The 20,971-nt window shown below is 56.1% G+C and overlaps 1 protein-coding gene across 4 annotated transcripts in view; it reads left to right on the top strand.

Annotated features, from left to right (window-relative positions):
- Positions 1-187: 187 nt before the first annotated feature.
- SHANK3 (SH3 and multiple ankyrin repeat domains 3) overlaps positions 188-20,971 on the top strand; it is a 376,332-nt gene continuing 355,548 nt past the window's right edge. For all 4 annotated transcript variants that reach the window (XM_084305956.1, XM_084305955.1, XM_084305957.1 and 1 more), the window contains exons 1-2: positions 188-210; positions 8,510-8,559. The gene's annotated coding sequence lies outside the window, so the exon portion shown is untranslated. The remainder of the gene's footprint in view (positions 211-8,509; positions 8,560-20,971) is intronic.

The raw sequence follows: 20,971 nt of genomic DNA, 5'->3' as shown, positions 1-20,971 counted from the left end.
GCGGCGGCGGCGGGGCTGGGGGCAGCGGGCGCCGCTCGCGGACGCCGCTCGGCCCCCGGAGCGCGCCCCGGGGCGCGGGGCTGCGCGCTCCGGCCGAGGCACGGCGTGCTTCTGGGGCACGCGCGGGGACGGCTCCGCGTGGCGGCGAGCGGCAGCGGGGCTGTCCGGCGGGCTCGGGCGACGGCGGCGGGGAGCCGCGGCCGGCAGCGGGTCCGTGGGCAGGCGGAGCCGTGGCTCCGGGGGCTTGTCTGCGGGGAGCGGCTGCCGGGGGCTGCGGGGCCGGGGGTCCGGGCGGATAGGGGCCGTGGCTCACGGCGGGGTGTCCGCGCTGGGCGGCGGCAGGCACGGTGCGCCGTGCGGTGCGGGGAACCGGCGGCTGTGGTTTGCCTCGCTGTGCTGCCTCGTGGGGTCTGGGGATTGCGGTGGGGTTTATGCCCTGGGAACGGGGCCGTGGTGTGCAGTCTGGTGCGTCTGCGCTGGTGAATCTGGGCCACGGTTTGTGGTTGGTTGTCCATGCTGGTGTTAGGGGCACTGGTGAGCAGTTGGACGAATGATTTGGGGAATGGGGCTGTGGCTTGCATTGGGTTGTATATTGGACATGTGGCTTGCATTGGGTTGTATGTTGGGACATGGAGTGGCAGTCGTGGTTTGTTGTGGCAGGTGTTGGGGGATAGGAATCACGAGCTGCACTAGGGTGCCAGCACTTAAGGACAGGAGCTGTGGTTGGCACTGGTGTGCCTGTGCTGGGGAGTGAGGGCTGTGGCGTGCTATGGGGTGTGCAGATTGGAAAGAAGGGTCTGTGACTGTAGTGGGGGCGTATTTGAGGGGATAAGGGTTGTGATTTGCAGTGAATTGAATGTAGCTGGAGGTAGATGCCATGGTTTGCCGTGATACGTATGTGCTGGGAAGTAGGGGCCATGATTTATGGTTGGGTGTATGTGCTGGGCAACGGGAGCCCTGCTTTCTGGTATCATGCACACGGGTGTAGTGTGCATCAGAGAGTACGGACCATGATGCCTGTGGCATGGTCCAGAAGCATTTAAGTGGAGCAGGGTTACTTCTGGTGAGGGCATGTCATTGATTTTGCAACACGTCTCTTTTTGATCTTTGTGTATCTGTATAACTGAGTGTATCCACACCCAGGGCTTTGCACATACCTGTGCATGATGCTCAGCACACCATTTTTTCCATGTGTTCTGTTGTCAGTATGTAAGCACAATTTGTGTAGTCAGGCATCTCCAACCCAGTCTCTTCTGGATAATGTGCTGGCCTCTGGACTCAGGATGTGCTGTACAGTCCTGTGTGCAGGGCTCACATGGCCGTGCTCCTGTGCTTGGGCCTCAGTTTGCAGTTTTGGCCTGCCCCCTGATGTCTTGGGGAACTGCTGGAAAAATGAGAGTCTGCCATTCTCCTCCTCTTCTAAAAATGGGTCAAGGAAGCAGGAAACTCCAGAGCTGGATTTACGCAGGTACTGGTACACACGAGTGTCTATGTTTGTGTGAATCAGGATGTGAGAATGAAGAGACGGTAGCCCTGGAAGCAAACAGGATTTAAACAGGATCTGTACCTTCTGTTTCTTGCCTTAATGCCTACGGACAGGGATCCTCAAAGGCTTCAGTGATGTAAGGGTTACATCTGTCAAGCATCTGTGAGAAACATAGTCAAACAGGAGGCTAGCTGTGTAACCATGCCTATAGCAAATGTCTTGCTGTGTTAGCATACCAGCTGCTCTTTTAGCTGTAGTGTGTTTGTGCCAAAGCCTTGGGTTTCAAGGAGAGGAGATGAGGGCTAGGGAATGACCTTGGCACAGTTCTGCTCTTGTCTTGGCCTAGGTGCCTCAGAAGGTGTCTTTGCCTGGGATGTGCAGTTGCTCTTGGCTGGTATCTTCTAGGCTGGCCAAGCAGTGCTTGCTGCAGCCCTTGCAAATGTGGATGTTGCACAAGACCCTGCACTCTGAGAGTGTGAGTGCGAGCTTGAATCTTTGGGATTGTATGGCTGCATGTGAGATGCAGCACGTTTTACATGCATTGCTTGCATGCAGGCACTGAGGCTTAGACCTGGGCTTGTATGGGAACTGAGTGGGAATAGGGATGGTTCCTACATGGGGCATGCTAGGGTCCTTTTCCACCAGAAATTCATAAATTTCATTCATCACTTTTGTCGTCATTCTCTCTCTATAGTGACATACAGGTAATGGAGACAATGCACGACAAGTTTCCATAGTTTATTTATTTTTAACTAACACTTAAATTCATTACAAAGTTCTTGTGCATGTGGCAACAGAGGCTGAGAGGGGAAAAAGGGCACAAAGGAGAATATTACAAGGTTCTTTTTTTTTTAGATAATCTTTTTTTTTTCAGCTTAGAATATGTAAATATTCACGTAACACCTAAGTATTCTTGACGTTTTAGTATTTTCTTGATAATGTATTATCTATACACTGTGTTTTGTACCACATCATTTGGTTAAACCACTGTTGTCTTATAGAAGTGAACATGTACAAGCAGCCCATTACAGAATATTCTGTTGAGATTTCAACCAGATAAAAATTGTTACTGCTGCTGTTTCCACACGGAAGGTGTGGGGCAGGGTTTGGGGCTGTGTGGGGTGCATGGAGCAGCAGGCTGAGGCTGGGTGAAGGGCTGGCAGGCTGGGCTCCTGTCCCTGTCTTGCGGAGAGCAGGAAGGTGTGTGTGGATCTGGGGTGCCCAGTGGGGTGAGGTTCCCCGATGGCAGGACTACAGGGCCCTTGGGCTGGCTGCAGGCAGGTCCTGCCCTGCAGCGTGTCAGACAGCATCTCGCTGCTGTGGGACATTGCAGAGCCAGGCCAGCATCTGGCCATGGCATTTGGAGTAGCACTGGGCACATTGTTTTGCAAGCCGGGCAGGGGCATGTGTGGCTGTGATGGAGTTGAGCTGCTTCTGCTGGCTGCATTCAGGCCCTCAGAGTGGTGCAGGGACCAGCCACAGCCCAAGGCAATGTCATGAGCAGTGCTCTGGGCTCCTGCCTGGTGGTGCAGGAGATAAGAAGGAGCTGAGAGGGGAACAAATGAGCTGGCACTGTCGGAGCCGGGATAGGATCGGTTGTGCCCTGCCCCAGTCTACCTGCCTCCTCCCAGCACTGCACCCAGCGTTGCCAGCTTGGATGCTGGGACCTGGTGGTCCAGTTCTGCCCTTGACACTGGGGGAAGCGGGGGCACAGCTGCCCCAGGAGCAGCAGAACTGTAGGGCAGGGATCCCCTCTGCAATGGCAGACCTGTCGCAGGGGAGGCCACGGAGCTAAAACGAGCACAAAGAGTAAATTGCCATCCCACTCCTAAATGCAGCTGAGCTGCTGTAACTGTGACAACAGGCACAAGGGCTGGCTTCTGAGTGCCTTGGCTCCCATTGGTAGCGTAGGAAGGGGGAGTCAGCACTGGCTTTGTGGAAGTCTCTCAAGGATCAGCCTAAACTTTTAGGGGATCAGGTGTCTGTGTCACTACTGAACAGACAGACTGCCCATCTTCTTGTGGGGAGCAGAGTGGATGGAGACTTTTGTAACCCAAGAAGCAGGTCGATGAGGAGGATCATCTATCATTAAATATTGAAAGATCTTCTCTGGCTGCAACGTATTCTTCACTCCCTGGCAGCAGCTCTGTGAGTTTATGATTCTGGATTTTGTATGAAGACTCATTTGTGGCTGCACAAGTGACTTTGGAGGGGCATGGGGCTGTGTGGTGCCTGGGATGGTGCAGGAGGCACCGCTGGTGCCAGTTCTCATTCCAGCACTTCCCCCCAGTCAGAGCTGGGCCTACCTGAGCCCCTAGAACGTGTGCGTGGTGTTCACCCCCTAAGCAGCCTCTTGCACCTCAACTTGCCATGAGCCTTTCAGTGTGGGGCTGGTGATTGTGCTCCAGCCCAGCAGCATTTTGTATTTCAGTTGCTGCTTTGAGGTCCTGGTCCTTTGGAAGGAGGTGGCTCTTTGGGCTGCAGTTTCTTGGTAAAGTGGGTAGTTGTGTGAGCTCAAGAGCAACAGAGAAACAGGGGTGGGTTTGGCAGTTGGCTCGGACTTGTTTGCAGAGAGAAACCCGAAGTGCAGTTAGGTTCAGGGCTGTGTTTTTCCTCAGGAGAGAACCGACTGGTCCTGGACTGTGTCACACCTCCTTACAGTCCCCCCAGCTGGGGACCACGGGGCTCCACCACCCTGGGCGAGGCTGGTCTGTGTGGCTGATTTAAGGAGTGGTTTAAACTTCCTGGTCTGGATCCTTCTGCTTTTTATAGACATCCTCAGGGGAGTGCAAAGAATGGCAGGAAGAGCAGCAGCCCCGTATGCGCTCAGCCCCAGTGCTATTGTTCAGCGCTGGCCGGGACCTTCCCCATGGGAGGCTCAGGGCAAGGCTCAGTGACCTCACAGCCTGATGTAACATTTCCTGGCCTTGGTGGAAAGGGACTACAGCTCCCGGCATGCTGTGGGGATACAGGGCATCACGCTGGGGTTCGGGCTGCAGGACGTACCCCTTTGTCAACACTCCTGCTCTTCCATTGGGTTGCGGATCCCTGCGGTTGTGACAAGAGCCTGCTGGGGCATGATGGTAGTGCTGTAGCTCGTCCTGCCTGTCTGCTGACCTCTTGCATGAGTCCTGCAGGCCCTTGGGGTGCCTGGAGCATCTGTGCTGCACCAGGCTGTGTTAGGCTGGGCTCTGGCACAGTGGCAGGTTTGGCTGTGGGTATGCCCGGAGCAGTGGCTGGGCTTGGGTTTACATGGAGATGTGCAGTGGTATCTGCTCGTGGCTCTTCATCTCCTGGCCCTGGGTTTGTTGCTGCCCACTGCTGGGGAAGGCTTTGCCTGCAGGTCTTGTCTGGAGCAGCTGGAGCAGAAGTTGTCAAGGATGACAAGGTTGATGTGTCCTCAAGGATGCACGTGAGAGGGAATAAGTGGCATTGTCCCTCTTTGGGGCCAGGGCCCTGGGATGTCTCAGCAGGCAGAAATGGGCAGGTCTCCTCTGCACGAACTCTGATCACAGGCATCTCTGTAAGTCCCATTTGCCGTATCATAGCCCTATGGATGTCTCTCCATGCAGACACATTTCCACAGCCCTCCTGATACAGGAATCTCCAGATGCTTCCCAGTTCTGTCCTGGGGACAGTTTTACTTCTGCTAACTTCATTTCTGATCATGTTGTGCTCGTTAGGCTGCTGGGGACCAGCTGCTGTGATCACTGTGAGCTCTGTTATCTTTGAAAGGGAAGAAACTGAACGAAAAGCAGGAAGTCTGGACATACACAGTAAGAGTCAAACTTGGACTGGTGAAAGGCAGAATTGCCATTTGTGAGCAAGAACAACAACAGGACAGCCTCCCTGGTGCTCTGAACAAGGTCCCTCTGGCTGCACAGGCAGCAGACTCCTCAGGGACTGGGAGGGCTCAGATACTGGCAATGTACAAGCTACAGTCTAAACACATTGCAGATCATCTGCATAATTTATTCCTCTGTGAAGAGTTTAATTTATCAGGTCCAATAATAAACTCATAAATCTCCTTTGCCTGTTATCAGTGTTGGGAGGAGATGCTCATATTATAAGGATTTAATTTATCTCCCAAGCTGCTTCCTGTGCAAAATGGTGCTTTGACATTGCAGGATGCGTGCTCATGTGGCCAACGTTGCACTGGGCCCTTGTCACAGAAGGACAGAAAGACAGTGCTTGAATGGCTGGTGTCAGGAGGAGTCCAGGAGATGGTCACACTGGCCTGGGTCTGCTCTGGAGGCTGGGTGGGCAGATGAGGGTGCAGAGGATATCTGGGAGGAAGAGCTGTCACGCTGGAGATGGAACAAGGTCCTTGTAAGTACTGGGCACCGCTCTGCAGCTAGGAACAGCCCTCTGGGGCCAGTCCTGCTGTCCTAGCCCATCTCTGACTCTGCCCGAGGCAGCAGAGGAGGCAGCAGAGGCTGCCTGTGTTGAGAAGGTGGAGACCAGCTGCCTCCATGTGACACTCGATCCTGCTCACCATCAGTGGGCCTCAGTGGAGCCCTGCAGAATGAGGTTTCACATCCATGCCAGATTTCCTGCCACTGATAGAGTTGCTGGTGTCATTGCCCATAGAAACATCTAGACCTGGTTGGAAACTTGCAAAGCTCTGGTCCTCAAGGGCTTCCTGTGGCAGTGAGTTGCACCGTCTTATTATGGGTGATGTGACAGAACATTTCCTTTCTTAGTGCGAGGTTCCACTGTATTTTCCATTGCTCTTAAGCTGCAAGATGAAAAGAGCAGAAACGTTGTCTCCTTTCTGCAGACTGTTCAGGATGTTACAGCCTTTTATCTGGGTGCCTTCTTATTTGCCTCCTTTCTTAAGGCAGCCATCCCAGCTCTTTCCTTTCTCTTCTTATGGCACTTTTCCTAGTCCCTTGGCCACTCTTGCCTCCTGTTTGAGTCCCCTTGGCTTTGCAGTTTCCTGGGGAGCCCTGGTACCCACTTTGCACCCAGGACAGCTGTTCAGGTGCTCGTTCCCCAAGCACTCTGTTACCTGTCTTGCTCCCAGCCGTTGCCAGCAGTGCCGCAGTGTTCCTGGTCCCAGGGGAATGGTGGAAAAGTGCAGAGAGTGCTTGGCTGGGTGCAAATATGGAGCCCTGGGACCCAGCATGGCTACTTGGGCTGTGCCCTGGCTGGCTAAGCAGCAGCCTCAACATGAGGCCTTGGTGTGATCTTGCTGGAGAAGGCTCCCATGATCCAGACCACTGCCTATCCCTGGGTGGTTTGGTTAAGCGCCAGTCCAGTAGCCATGTGAATGCCCAGAGGGTGTGGAGCTGGGCTGCCCAGTGTGACAGGTGTCGGGGTTGTGCTACCCTTGGTGACTCGTAGCCATGCTGTATAGCTTCAGCCCAACTCCACTGTGTCCTGGGGCTGAGGCTGCCCGGAGGCGGCAGAGTGAGCTGGGGGCATGAGCTGCACAAGGTGTCTTTGGTGGGTGGTGAGCTCCTGCTCTGCAGCACCACACAACCCTTTGTCCAAGTGTCCTAATTGCAGCAAATGAGTCTCCCTGCAGTGTAGACGGCAGTGGTGCACGAGGATGGCGGCTGCTGTGTGCCCTTGAATCATATTATGTGCTGCAGAGAGAGGTTTCAGATGGTGCACAGTGGGCGGGAGGCTATGTGGTGTCACCCCTCTGGCCCCAAGCCCTGCAAGGCTGGGCTCATCCAGGTTTGATGTTCCTATGGGCACGGCAGTCCACTGCCTCAGCATCTGCCTGTCCCAGCCTTGGTATTCCCAGTGCTCAAGGATGGGAGAGAAGCTTCTTTCACTGTGGCCGATGGATGTCCAAGCAGGACACATGCATGCCCTGTGCTGCTTTGTCTAGGTTTGACATAAGCTGCTGCAGTAGGTTTCCTCTGTTTTAGCAGCACAGGTGTCCCATGAGCTTTTCTCAGGAGAGAGGGCAGCAGGGTGGTAACGGCTATGTCCGGAGCATCTTGTGAAGGCCGCGTGGTGACCTTAGCAGCACCACTTTACAGAGGCACACAATGGCTGCTGAGTTTTCCAGGTGAATCACTGTGCCTGGGGTACCTCTGCCAGTTGAATGGAGTACATCTTGTAAAATGTTGAAGGCCTGGTGGCACCCAGCTGCCTACGTGGTGCACCACACGTGCTTTGCAAAAATGGGATCCTTGTTGCCGCCCCTTCCCCCCCACAGCACCTTGCACTTGCCGACACCAGCTGCAGCACAACAAGCGTGCTCCGAGAAATCCCAAGTCATACATTTTTAATTTCCTACAACAGAGCAGCCATTTCAGCCACTCACCCAGAAAGGATCTTTAATGAGAAACAAGGATAGAGAGCATGCACATTTCCAGCACACAGGAGAGCAGAGGCACTATGGAAACACTCTGCTGTCTCCTGGCTGCCTGTCACTGTTTTGAGTTTAGCCTGGTGAACTTCCTTCCTGATCTTGTGAAGGTAGGCTCTGCAGGTGCCTTGGGGCTGGTGCCTGAAAAAGAGGAGCTGACTCTTGGCATAGCTGGTGTTGGTCTGGAGCTGGCCCCTGCTCTCAGGCTCAGCCCTGCTGAGGAGTGGGAGAGGCATGTGGGAGAGAGTCCTGCTGGCCCATGGCTGTGCCAGCTCCCTGCTCTCCTGCCCGTGGTTTTCAGAAAGTTGCATTGCCCTCAGACACAACTTGGCCCCATGCTGCACTGTCAGCGGAGACGTGGAGCTGCCAGTTCCTTAGCGTGCCTGGGTGTGGAGGGAGCCCCTCAGGTCTCCTGCTGGCAATGTGGGCAGGAGGCCTGGGGCAGGGCGGCTCCAATGCAGCAGGGCAGTTGGCATCGCTGCAAGCCGTGGACAATGCTGCTGCTCTCCCTGCTGTCCTGTGGATTTGCTCTGGGATGCTCCTATTCCCTGACTCAGGTCCTAGGAGGGTCTCCACATCACCCTGCTGTCCTGAGGCTGCACCAGCTCTCACTGGGCAGGTATTGGTGTAGTGTGCTTGGGCTCTTTCATGGGGTGCATTGCACTGATAATGTCCTTGCTGTCTGTTATCTGCAGGTTGATGAAGAGGGAGTGCTGTGACCCCGTGCCCGTGCCAGTCTTTTCAGGTAAATTCTGTTTTTTTCTTCCCTTTTTTGCCTTTGGAAATGCCCTGGGCCTCCCAACAGGAAGTGAGGCTGATGAGGGCCCTGCTGCCTCCACCTGGGAGGGCATGACCTGTCTGGGGCACTGGGGATGGAGACCTGGCCAGTGCTCTTGAGCAGCAGCATGGAGGACGGAGGGCAAAAATGGGGCTGGTGAGGGCTGGAAAAGGATGGAGGGTGTCAGGCTGAAGGGAACAAGGTGCATTCAGGCAGGTTGTAAATGATGCAGAAGCAGTTATGAGTCAGGAGTAGGTCATCACATCATGTATGTGCCTTGAGGAGACATCAAGAGGAAAAGACAAGGGGAGAAAGGGTCTGCCCAGACCCTTCCCTCTGGGATCCAGCATGCCATCTCTCATAGAATCCTCCCAGGTCCATCCAGCTGAGATCCAGCATCTCTGACAGGGGCAAGGACCACTGGTCTTGGAGGACAGGAGGCTCCTGGTCATCTCACTGTTGTGGGTACTTCTACCAGCCCTGGCTGCTCAGCTGCTGACTAATGCAATGGGACTTTTTCCTGCCCTGCCCAAGGAAGCTGAACCGTTTGCAAGTGCTGCCTGTCCCCAGAGCTGGTGTGGCTGGTGTGGGATCATGTCACCCCTCAGCTGTGTCTGAACTGGGTGCTGTGTGCATGCTGTGCTACAGGGCAGGGCAAGATCTCAGTGGGAGCTCTGGGATTGAGTACGCAACATGCTGTGAAGGGCATTTTCTTTGGACACACAGAGAAGTTTACGCTTTTGGTGCTGCTTCCATGGCTGCTGTCAGGCTGGCATGAGGGAGGCTGCAGAGCCATGGTGTGAGGCCAGCCAGCACCATGTGTGCACGGCTAACCTGCAGCACCACCGCTTATGGGTGCCAGAGCTCCTGTCCCTTAGGAGAATGAAAGCAGTGGTGGGTGCCCCTATCCCAGGATGCCAGGACAAGAGTCAGGGGTGCATGCTTTCTCCCAGGGCACTGAATGGATGTGGGCAGGGAAGAGAAGTAGCAGTGGCTTACTGTGACTCTGGTAGGGCAAGAACTTGGCACAGAGGTATATAAGGACAGGCAGAGCTACACCAGGGGCAGGGAGGCACTAGAGAAAGCACAGGGAGGAGTGCTGGAGAGCCCATGGCTGGTGGAGATGTAGCTTGAACTGTAAGACCCAGCTGGGACAAGGCAGGGGAGAGATGTCCTTTAGGAATGGAAGACAGCAAATGACAAATACTTGCTCATGGTCTGGGGCTGACTCTCTCCCCTGCCTGCTGAACATTCTTTGCTTGGCAAGAGGCCCCATTTCCTGCCCTAGTCTCTGCCCTGCCCCTGCTGTTTGCTCCTCTGAGCAGCCTTCTCCCTCCCCTCTCCCATGGGGTCTCTTAGTGCCCAGCACGGCTCTGCCCCTGTTTCCTGCCAACCCCATTCACTGCAGATATTTGCCATGCACACATCCCAGAAGTCCTGCCCTGGGGAAGGGGTGAGCTGAGTATTGCAGGACTCCAGTGCACACACATGCCCCATGAACACCTCGGTGGGGCTGGGGCTCAGGAATTGCCAGGCTCACCCTGCCCCCTTGCCCTGTGCACTTGGGAGGCTGAGCTGTGGCGTGCAGCCTGCAATGTGTAGGCTTCAGTGTAAAGGTTTGGAAACCAGAGAATGAAACAAACGAAAAGTAAAATGCTAAGGCACAAGAACACTGAGGTGCTTTTTCTGAGCATGGGTCTGGCTTCAGCAGGCTCTTTCACAGACTGCAGCTTCATTCCAGGATCCCTACAACATCACCTTGTAAATCCTGCAGATAATTCAGGCTGCCTGTGCAGGGCTGCCTGTGCTGCGTGGGCTGAGCTGCGTGGGCTGTGCTGCGTGTTTCCGTGCAGGGGTGGGCTGAGCTGCATGGGCTGTGCTGCGTGGGCCACACTACGTGCTTCCGTACAGGGGAGTTGCTGTGCCATGCCATGCTGTGTCGTGCTGTGACGTGCTGTGCTGCACTGTGCCGTGCTGTGCTGTGCCTTTCTGTGCTGTGCTGTGTAGTGCTGTTCAGCACTGTGCTGAGCCACGTTGTGCTGGGTGGCTCAAGGCTGAGGAGTGGCTGTGCCCTGAGTGGTGCTTTCCAGAAAAGCTGCAGGTCTGTGTGAGTTGCCTAAGCATTGGCTGCCTATGCAGGGCAGGTGCAGTCTTAAAGTGTGTGCAGTGGGCTTGAATCGTGTTTGTATTGAAAGGTGGACATTTTTCCAAGCTGTTCTTTTACTGGCTTATGAGTTCAATGAAGTCAGTCCTTCCTGCTCCAAGAGTGCATCCGCAACTTGCTGGGCCCAAAGCTGAATGCTGTGGCAGCATCATTTCTGAACACTTCCAACAGATTGCTCCCCAGAAGGCAGCACTCTCATTTGGACCAAATTCCTCCTCCTTGCTAAGCAGCAACACTGCTGCTTATTCCAGTGGGAGCAGGGCCCTGTGGAGTTGGGCTCGGCCAAGGCAAACCCCATTGCAGGGCTTTGTTCCTAACCCTAAATGAGCAAATTGTCCTCCCTAGCTACAGCAGGAGCCCGTGCCTGGGGGACGCAGGGAGGCTGCCGTTGAGCCTGGAGTCTGGCTCAGTCCTGCCTGGATCTGTCCTGGCATGGCTGCCTGGCCAGCTGCTGCTGGCTCCTGTGAGTGCAGCAGCTCTGCCCTGCACTGCTCTGAAGGATGGGATGGGGCTGGAGGCAGGAGTGTGGGGAGGGGAGGATGCCAAGGAGGCGATTAGCTTCTCAGTCCCAGACAAACAGGTGGAGGCAACGTTATCCTATTACCGGAGCTAAGCAGGAGAAGCCGAGTAGTGAGTGCAGGCTGACTGATCAGTGTGCACGTTGGGCTCCTGCAGAGGCAGGATGGTTTTCTGGGGTGGCATCCTCCCGGACACCGGCTCTGGCTCTGGATAGCAGCTGCACCTGGGCAGCACGGAGTCCCTGGGAACAGGTCAGGTACATCCCCCATCCCAGACATGGGTGCAGCACCTCCAGCCCTGCACCCTGTGATCTGCCACTGGGGCTGGAGTGTCAGTGGGGGTGGGCAGGACACCGGCAAGTGTGGGGCGCCAGTGCAGCGTGGGGCTGTGCTGGGGCTAGGCTAGGGGGATGGTGATGGGCCTCCCTACTGGCAGTGAGGGGAGGGTGGGTCAGTCCTGCTAGCCGTGGGGCTGTCCAGGTTGCTTCAGGGATTGTGTAATTCCTGGAAGGTCTTGGTTTTCTTGTTTTCCACTGCCTTGTGCTGCTCCTGAGCTGGAGCCAGGAGAGTGGAGGAAGAGTGCATGATTGCAACAGGTACTGGGCAGCTGGGGTGTCTGTGCAGCCCTACATCTGTGCCTGCAGGGCAGGGCAGTGCTCAGTGGTGAGCTGGGTCAGCCTGATCCATGGCATTGCCCACGTGCCCAGGAACTGGGTGTTTGCCTGGCTGCACAGCCGTGGGTCTGTGCTGCTGCCCTCTCTGCAGGAATGCAGGGGTGCTTGCTGAGATGAGGGTGCTAGGTGTGGGGACCCAACACTCAGATTTACTTGTCCTTGGGCTGTACCACCTTTGTGAGCTGTTTTTATGTGCAATTGTGCCCAGTGGTGGTGTGGGAAGATGGAGGGAGCAGCTGCATTTTCTGACAGTCTGTCTGTGGTGGGTCAGGCACTGGGGTCTTGTCCCTCTCAGCTGCGTCCTCACATGAATCCAACCCAGGCATTTTCCTCTTCTGCACTGGGGGGCTGGGTGTGTGGGGTTGGTCCTTATGCTCTTGGCTCTGCCTGAGGAGCTGGTGGAGGCTCGGTTGCTTGTGGGACAGGAGGAGACACTGCTCTGTCCAGTGCACACCTCCAGGCAAAGGCATCTGTGGCCAAACTGGTCCAGAGGGTTCTGCAAGGGATCTGACTCCCTTCTCTGGTTGCGAGGGTGATTTCCCATCATTGTGAGAGTGGTGCAGTGCCACCAGTGGGGCTCTTGGCACACAGGTCCATCCCCGGTCCTGCTGGTGCTGTGCGGCTGCGTGACCTGCAGGCTGGGCAGGCTGCAGGCTGCTGTGTGGGTGCAGGACCGAGGGACCCCGACCGGGGTGCACAGGGCCCTGCACGTGCTTGTGAGAGCGTGTAGCTGTGGTTACCAAGGTGACTGTGTTAAGTGATGTTCCTATGGCTACGCACCGCTGGTGCTTGGAGTTACTGCATGGGGGGGGGGGGCAAAACCCCCAGGATGCTGGTGTTTCTGGGTGAGGCTGTTCTCACTGCAGCAGTTGCCTGGCTCCAGCTCCAGAAGTGCCTTTCTGTGACGACTCTCACACACCAGGGGCTCTGTTGGGCTCTGCAGACCTGGAGGGCCCAGGCTGTACTGGCTGTGTACTGCCTATGCCCAGCTCTGTGCCCAGCAGGGAAGGAGACACCCCCTTGGGATGGGCTTAGAGCAGAGCCTGAATGGGGAGGGGGCTCTGGGGACACCTTCCCTGTTTGAGCAGCAGCCACTGCATCCCTGGTGCCCTGCGTGAGCAGTGCCAGCTCCCATGAGTTGCCCTCATGGCACAGAGAGTCTGCAGATTCCAGCTGCATTACAGGGCAGTAGGTTCTGCAGGCTTTGAGGTCTTCAGCCACTGCTGCCCTCCTTCCGGCTCTGTCCCTCCCTTAGATCAGGAACACCCCATGTGTGCCACAGAGACAGGCTGGGACACTGCACCTGTGATGCTGACTGAGCAGGTGCTGCACTGCAAAAGGTGAGGGCAGCCAGGGAGGAAAGACAGCCTCCCCTGATGCTTTGCTGGGAACTGGGACAGATATGGAAGGAGGCTGTGGGACAGGAAACAGTGGGGACGGGCCCCATCTCCTCTGATGGGGAAAAGCTTGGGGAGAGCAGACAGAGAGGGAGAGGTCACATCTGGGAGGTGGTTCTCCACTCTGTATTATCCCAGACTGAGCCAGGCTGGAGGGGCTCAAGCAACTGTCCTCACGTGGGCTCTATCCTGGTGGTGCTGGCCATGGCTGGGGTAGCTGCTTACATCCTTCTGCTGTTGTGGGAACCTGGAGTCCTGGAGAGAGACATTCTCCCTGGGGCTGTCAATGGTTCAGAGCCCAAGGATTGAGCCTGGGATGCTCTAAACCTCAAACTGCTTAAGGTTTAGCTGCTCTTGTGGCAGACCTGGACCTAGCTGGCTCAAAGAGGGTGGGGAAGTAGCAAGGGTGAAAGCAGCACACCCTGGAGACATGTACCCCTGATGAAAGCCTGGTTTTCAGAGACCACACAGAGGCACGGACAAAGGTTTTGGTGGTTTTTAAAGGTTTTTAAAACCCCTTTTTATGGGTGGGTGGCAGGGGACAGCAGGACAGCTATTAGGGACAATGTTTGGAAGCCATGGTACTGAAGCCTCTTGCCCAAGGGCTCTGCACAAGGGATCCCCCATGAATTGCCTTCCCCAGGCACTGCAGCTGCCTCCAACACCCACACAACTGTGTAAGGACAGTTCAGAGGTTCCCCTGCCCTGTGCTTGGCACTGAGGCACAGGTGAGCTCCGGTGTTCCTGTGCATGCACTCTATTGGTACCAGATGCTGCTCCTTTTCTTTCTGCTCCTCACTGGGGTCTGCACCACACTGCCATTGCCCTGGGAAAGTCAGCACTGGTGCAGTAGGTCCAATCCCAGTTGTTGCGGGAGTCGCCCTTTAATCATCTGCACATTCCCAGTGACCCAGTAACCCTGGCAGGCTGAGAGAAGGAAAATCAATTGGCAGTAGAATTACCCATTGAGCCCTGTAGGACACAGGCCGTAGGCAGGCTGATCAATGAGCGTTGCTCCCCATGCCCTCTCCCCTCTGCCCTCTCCCTTCTCTCATTAAATCTGTGCATCTTAATGCTCCATCTGGGGCCACTGCAAGCACATAGTCCTTTGCTCCTGTCACCCAGCCAGGCGCTCTCCCTTGCTCAGCCCCTGAAGACCTCTCTCTGCTCCTTCTGGTAGCTGTCCCAGTCTTGTGCAGGCTGGCCATCTGCTCTTGGTGCAGAAGATGCCATGAGAGCTCTCTTAGATGCACTGTCACCCCTTTGCTGGGTACAGGTGAAGATCAAGTCCTAGTAGGCGAGGGCAGGGTGGCCAGCAATCCTCTGCTGTGCTAGAGACTGTGGCAACAGGTCAGAGGGGCTGTGATGGTATTGACCTCCCTGCCAGCTCTGCCAGTGAGGTAGATGGGAGCTGCACCCAGCAAGGGAGCACGACTAGGTTTGCCACCCCACTTTGTTTGACCTGCCTGCCAGTGAAGGGGGAGCAGGCAGCCCTCCCGGCTGGTGTGCAAAGCCACTGCTGGGACAAAGCACCTGCATGGCACTGATCCTGCACATGCTGTAGCTCAGCATGGGGTGGGTGCGGATGCAGCCAAGCCTGTCACAGCATGGACTGAGGATGGGGCTGCATCCAGTGCCTGCCCCTGCCCACATGGGGCATGCTGGTGCTTGGGTCATTGCTGGAGGACATGGGCAGCAGTGGTGAAGGACGAGGCTCGGCTGGTGCAGGCAGCTTTGTGCTGCCTGTCATGCGTGACTGGGACGGAGCCATGGCAAACAGCCCGTGCCCAGGCAAGCCATGAGGACGGCTCTGGCACTGCTGTGCCCTGCATCTGGGCAGACCCTGCTCTGCAGCCCTGGGCACAGCGGCAGGTGACCAACCCAGGGTGGCTTGTGGGAGCCCTAGCATCCTGCACGATGTGCTGCATTCAGCCCTGCAGCGGGGTTAGGCAGTGCTGTACCCCCGGCCCCATCCCCCCTGTGGAGGCCAAGCCTTCCGCAGCGCTTGCAGCCATCGACCGCACGCTCCAGCTGCAGCTGCAGCCGCCCCTGGTAAATCAGTAACTAGCTTGTGTGAGCGAACGGCACTGCTTGTCCCATGGGCATCGCCAGCCAGGCGCAAGCGGACGCTCCCCAATTCTTTGAGGTGAGGGCTGACTCGCTGCAGTGGTGTGGGAGGGCTGGGCTCTGGGTAGGACTCTGAAAGGTGACCCTGGGCTCCCCAGCTCTGGGAGGCTAAGGGGTGACGAGGAGCTTGCACAGCACCTGCACCAGGCGCCGGGACTGGGCTTGGTACTGCTGCAGGAGCGGAGCCAGGGGAGCTGTGGCGGCTGCTGGAGCTGGTGCCAGCCGCAGGCTTTGGAGGGGTGAGCACAGCCTGGGGCTCTGTGGCTGTGCCATGGATCTGGCAGGGCAGGGTGAGTGTGGATCGACCTGGTACTCTGTTCCCAGTGCGGGTGGGTGGATGTGCTGCCCTGTCCTAGAGCAGCTTTCTGGGTGCTAACTTGAAGTGTGTACGTGTTGGGCCTTCTACAAGAAGCTCTCCCCTGCAACTGTGACAGCCCCAAGGCGTGGGGCCTCTTCCCAGTGCTCCCAGCAGTGATAGCACTGTGTGCTCCTCTCCACACCCACCCAGTAGTGATCCCCTGGCAGGACACTGGGTCTCCCCCTAGCTCCTACTTGCAGTGGTGGTGCCCTCACTCACAAACCCCGTGCTGCAATGGGGGTCCTGGAGCACCAGGACCTGGTACAGCCTGTGCCCTGGTGTGTGGCCATGGGGCAGAGTTGGAATGTGCATGTCTCTCCCATAGACCAGCACCAAGAAGTCCCCAGTCCCTGAGGTGCTGCATGAGCTGTTGCTCCTGCCATCTCCCCCAGGAAAGTGGCACTTGTGCTGTTGAGATGTCAGCTGTTTTTACCCTGGTTTCATTTCTTGTGCTCCCTAGCAGACTGTTTGAATCTGTGGGACTGCTGCTTGGGCCGGAGCCGAGACCTCTCTGTGATGCTGGGGGGGGGGGGGAGAGGTGACAACGGTTTTGAAGCCCAGCAAGGCATGAGCCATGCAGAGGGCTCCTTTGGAGGTGTCCCTAAGCGTGACTCCAGCCAGTGACTGGTGCAGTCCCTGGGACTGGGACTCCACATGTGCTGGGGCCCCCCATGAATCTGCCATTGTCCCAAGTGCTGCAGCACAGTGTCTCTGGGTTAGGGGTCTGCCATGCAAGAGGAGACTGCATAAGCAGCACTTTTTTAGCCTGCAAACAGGCTAAAGTTGTAGTGTGGCTCTAATTGCTGTCTGTGATGTATATAAATACTTACATAAACAGAGGAGGGGAGAAGAGCTGTGCAGGCTAGCAGACAATGCTGACGCAGGAATAGGGTAAACTAGCCATGCTTGTGTGGGCTAGAAATTAGGCCATTGCTAACCATAACAGCAATGAAAGGTCTGAAACAGCTTTCCAGGAAGAGGAGAGAGGGTGAGAGGAGGCCTGGAGGAAGGTGTTTGGAAAGAGGGTTTCAGAGCTGGTGCCTGTGTGTGCCAGCCCTAGCCCTGAGGACAGGGAGAGCCCTCCCTCAGCCGAGCACTGGGCAGCTGTGGCCCTGCAGGGAGCTGGGCTCTTGTCCTGGGCTGCAGGACCTGGTGCTGACTGACAGCGGGCAGGGGTCTTTGCAGCCCTCCCTGGGCTCCTCTGGCAACCACTGCTCACCCTGCCAGCTGGGCTGGGGGACAGCAACTGCCCGGCTCCCCGGAGGTGCCACTGGAGCAGCCCATTGCCCTATCCCAGGAGCAGTCTGGGCTGCACCCCTGCTGTCCTGTGCCCTGTTTTCCCATTCCTGCCCTTCACATGCCCTGAGGCTGCTTGTTTTCTTCAGCCCTTGCTGGGTCCCACTGCTGTGCCAAGGCTGGGCATTCTCCAGGGCCCTCCTTGGAGCGCAAGGGTGATGCAGAGATGCAGAGGGCCAGAGCTCTTGGGGGAGTAACAGTGACAATGTCAGAGTGGTGCTCAGCAGCACGGCCTGGGACAGTCCCTGTGGCATAGTTGTTCTCGGTGGTGGGATGTGTAAGTGGTGGCAGGGGTGATACTTCAGATTGTGGTATTGGGAGCGATGGAGAGGGGCTGGTGATTAGGGAACACTGTTCCTCTCAGGAAAAGAGGTGAAGGTAGCTGTACTTCACAACCTCTTGTCAGGGCTGTTGCAGAGTATTTGGGAGTCCAAATAAAAGGCTCTGTTCTGAACGCCATCTTTGGTGCTCCTGGTGACACGTGGGAAGCTCTACTATGCTGGTGAGGCGTGACTTTCTTTGACAGAAGCATTACTGATTTGTTCCTGTCACTATAAAATCTTCCTGAAAGATTTCATAACTCTCTTTGATGATTTTTCATCATTTTTTCCTGGTGTTGGAATAAAACTCTTTGGATTATAATTTCTAAGATACTCAATTTGTATCTTTTTTTCAAGATAAGTGATTTTATTATTTTTTTTCGGCAGAGAAGTTGGTTTAATAAGAGAAAATGAATGTGAATGACTCTGCAAGTCTGTAATGGAGTTCAGGGGTGGGGGTGGCCAACACATTTTTCCAGTCATTCACAGTTGTATCTGAAACATCATTGGGAACTAATGAGGTACCAGAAGATTGGAAAAAAGGCAAGAATAATCCTGACAATTACCATCTGGAGCATTTAATTTCTCCCTCTATTGAAATAACAAGACAGAAAAAGAGGAAAGAAATAAAATAATTGAACAGCAATAATCGAACAGAGCTATAGCAGCGAACGACAGGCACTGGCTGAGATGAGTACTGCTGCAGGGCAGGTGGAGGGAGATTTGCCACTGAGGGACCACGAGCTGGAGCTGCTTGCTCTGTGTTCAGCCCTTGTTTGCATTCAGGCCTCACTGAGCTGCTGGCAGAGCCCATCCATCCCCTGCGTGCATCTGATGATGCTCTGCCCTGCTGGTGGCTGCTGGCCGCTGGCCTCAGGGGCAGTCCCAGGACAGGGATGCCTGATGCAGCCCCTCTGCTTGCCCATCCTGACCCTGCAAGTGGCACAGCCTCCTCTGTGCAGACCGGTGTCCCCCAGCCCCACTTCCCCTGCCACAGCTATCAAAGTCTTGGGCACTGTCTCTGGGCTGTTTGTGGGTTGTGCCAATTCCACCATGAGTCTGCGGAGTCCCTATCCCTGCTGCTGCTTGGTGCCTGTCCTGCCTGGGACTTGTGCTGCAGGGCACTGAGCTCTGCCAGGGCCAGCCATGCCCTGCATCTCCTGGACCTGCCGTGTCCCCTGCGCTGGGCAGCATGTGTGTGGGGACAGGCCAGGCCCTGGTGCTTTCCCCAAGGACCGAGACACTGCACAGGAGTGGAGCTGCTGGTGCCCAACCAGGAGCAGTGCTGTGGACCCATGCTTGCACGGTTGTAGGTTTCTAATCCTGGCCTCCAGCTGCTCCTCAGTGCCTCTGCCATGTGCAGCCACAGCTGCTGGCTTCCCAGCTCTAGCTTCTCTGCTTCCTGCTCTGCCCTTTGTTCCACAGATAGTTTTGCCTGCTCCCTTCCTGGCCGCTCTTATGCCTTTGTCTTCTGAGCTGCCAGAGATCTCAGCTGGGGCTTGCTTCTCAGCTGCTTGTGACTCATGGCCATTTCATCCACTTCCTCCCCTTGATAGCCCCACCTTGTCCCCTGTGACCCTCTGAAGAGCCTAGCCTGGAGCCCTTATTTTCCTCTGAAAAGCCTTTGTCCCAGACCCATGCTCTGCTCAGTGCTGGCATTTTCTCCAAAGCTCTGCAGTTATGATGTGCCTTTACCCAGGGCCTGGACAGACCCCAGATGGGGAGCACAGGTGCTTTCCAGCACTCCAGCCCCCCCTCTTGCCCCAGTTCCTTGTCAGGGTGCTGTTCCCAGACCCCAGGGAGCACACAGCAGGAGAGGTGCGGTTGCACTGGCAGTCCCCCTTGTGACTTTTTAGGCTTTCTGTGCTGCTGGGCAAGAACATGTTGTCACACCTTGGAAAGGGACTGGCTAGGAATGACTGAAACATATGTTACTGTGTGCTCCCGTGCAGGTGCACAGGCTTGACACATGCCAGGGCAACACTGGGAGTCCAGGGGTGAGGGGAGCTGTGACTGCAAGGGAAGCTGCTGACCCTCTGCTCCTTGTCCTGGCAGGCAGCAGCACACAGTCAGGACCTGCAGATCTCTTGCACAGGTCTGCAGGTGTGGGAAGGAAAGGAGGAGCTCAGAGACTGGCCAGTTGCTCCTGGGATGCTCTTGTTTGTCATCATCCACCCATGATTTCAGTTTTGGGGTTAGTCCCATGGAGTTGCACAGGTCTGAAGATGCAGCCTTCTCTGCCTGTCTTGCTTTCTCTACTGGTGCAGGACATTTGCAGCAGATGCTGCTCCATCTGGGAGAGTTGCTTGAGGCCAGGCTGCCCTGTCAAGAGTCAGGCTCTCCCTGATGCCTGCCTCGTTGCAGTCCCTTGGCCTCAGGGTGAGAGGGCTGAAGGAAGCACTATTAGTCATTTCCTGGACAGATCCAGGCCGTACCGTAAATCTCTCCAGCTCTCAGTGGTTTGGGGGCTATTTCTGTTTGAGGATTGTCATGTAGATTAAAGCTTTGAATCCTGGCCAGCGATGGACCGGACATAGTCCCATGCACAGTCCTGCAGAGCTCAGCCCAGCATCCCATCTGCTCTTGGCAGGACAGTTACTGGCCTGTCCCTGCCTGGGAGCAAGGACTTGACCTGCCAGGCAGGCAGGGTTCTCCTGTCTCTAGTTCTCACTGGCAGGCGGACTGGCAAAAATAGCAGCCTGGGGCAGTGGCCAGTCATGCCTGTGCTCTGTGAGCTGGAGCTAACAGTAGCTGTGCCTGCCACCGCTCCACCACGTGCACGTGCTTCTCTGACTGAGGCAGGTTCCTGGGGGGGAACTGGCCATCCATACTCCCACTCCCAAAACCTTGGCACAAGGGCAATAGCACAAGAATCCTGTTGTCCAAATACAGTTTGGGGAGCCCCTGGCAGATGGCCCCTGTTCACTGCCTGATGAGCTGGTGGAGATGCTGCTGGAGGCTGAACCCCAAGGGCCAATCTGGCTGTTGGTGGGTGTGCACAGCCACATCATGGGTGGTGACAGCCTCTGAGCAGGAGTCTCGGAGACCTCAGAGAGAGCAGCATTTAAGCACCTGCAGGATGAAGTTTGCAGGGCAAGAACCAAGACCTTTCCCGATAAAACCCTGAGATGGGCAAAGTGCTGAGCCCTCCATGAGTTGCACCTGCTTGTTTTGCTGATGTCCAGCCTCCCTCATGACTCCCCCCTGGCGGAACGAGCCAGGCAGGCCCTCCAAATGTGCTGCATTCTGGGGCCTGGGCAGGGTGTGTGGTGGTAGTTGGCCCCTGCTGGGAGGAGGCCACCTGTGGGGATCCCTGCATGGGGTGCGGTATCTCTGTAGGGTCCATGAGATGGGGATTCCCATTTAGGGTGGGGGGTGGTCTTACGCAAGATCCTTGGCATGAAGATCTATGTTGGGGGGTGTCCCCATGAGGTCCCTGCAATGGAGCTACCTCTGTGGGGATGTGTCTGCAAGATTCCTGAGTGGTGGGTTGGGGTTTCCCCGGTACAAGTGTTCTTTAATAGG

Source organism: Netta rufina, assembly GCF_964035555.1.
Source record: "Netta rufina genome assembly, chromosome: 1".
Taxonomy (NCBI): Eukaryota; Metazoa; Chordata; class Aves; order Anseriformes; family Anatidae; genus Netta; species Netta rufina.
This window is presented reverse-complemented; position numbering and strand designations above follow the sequence as displayed.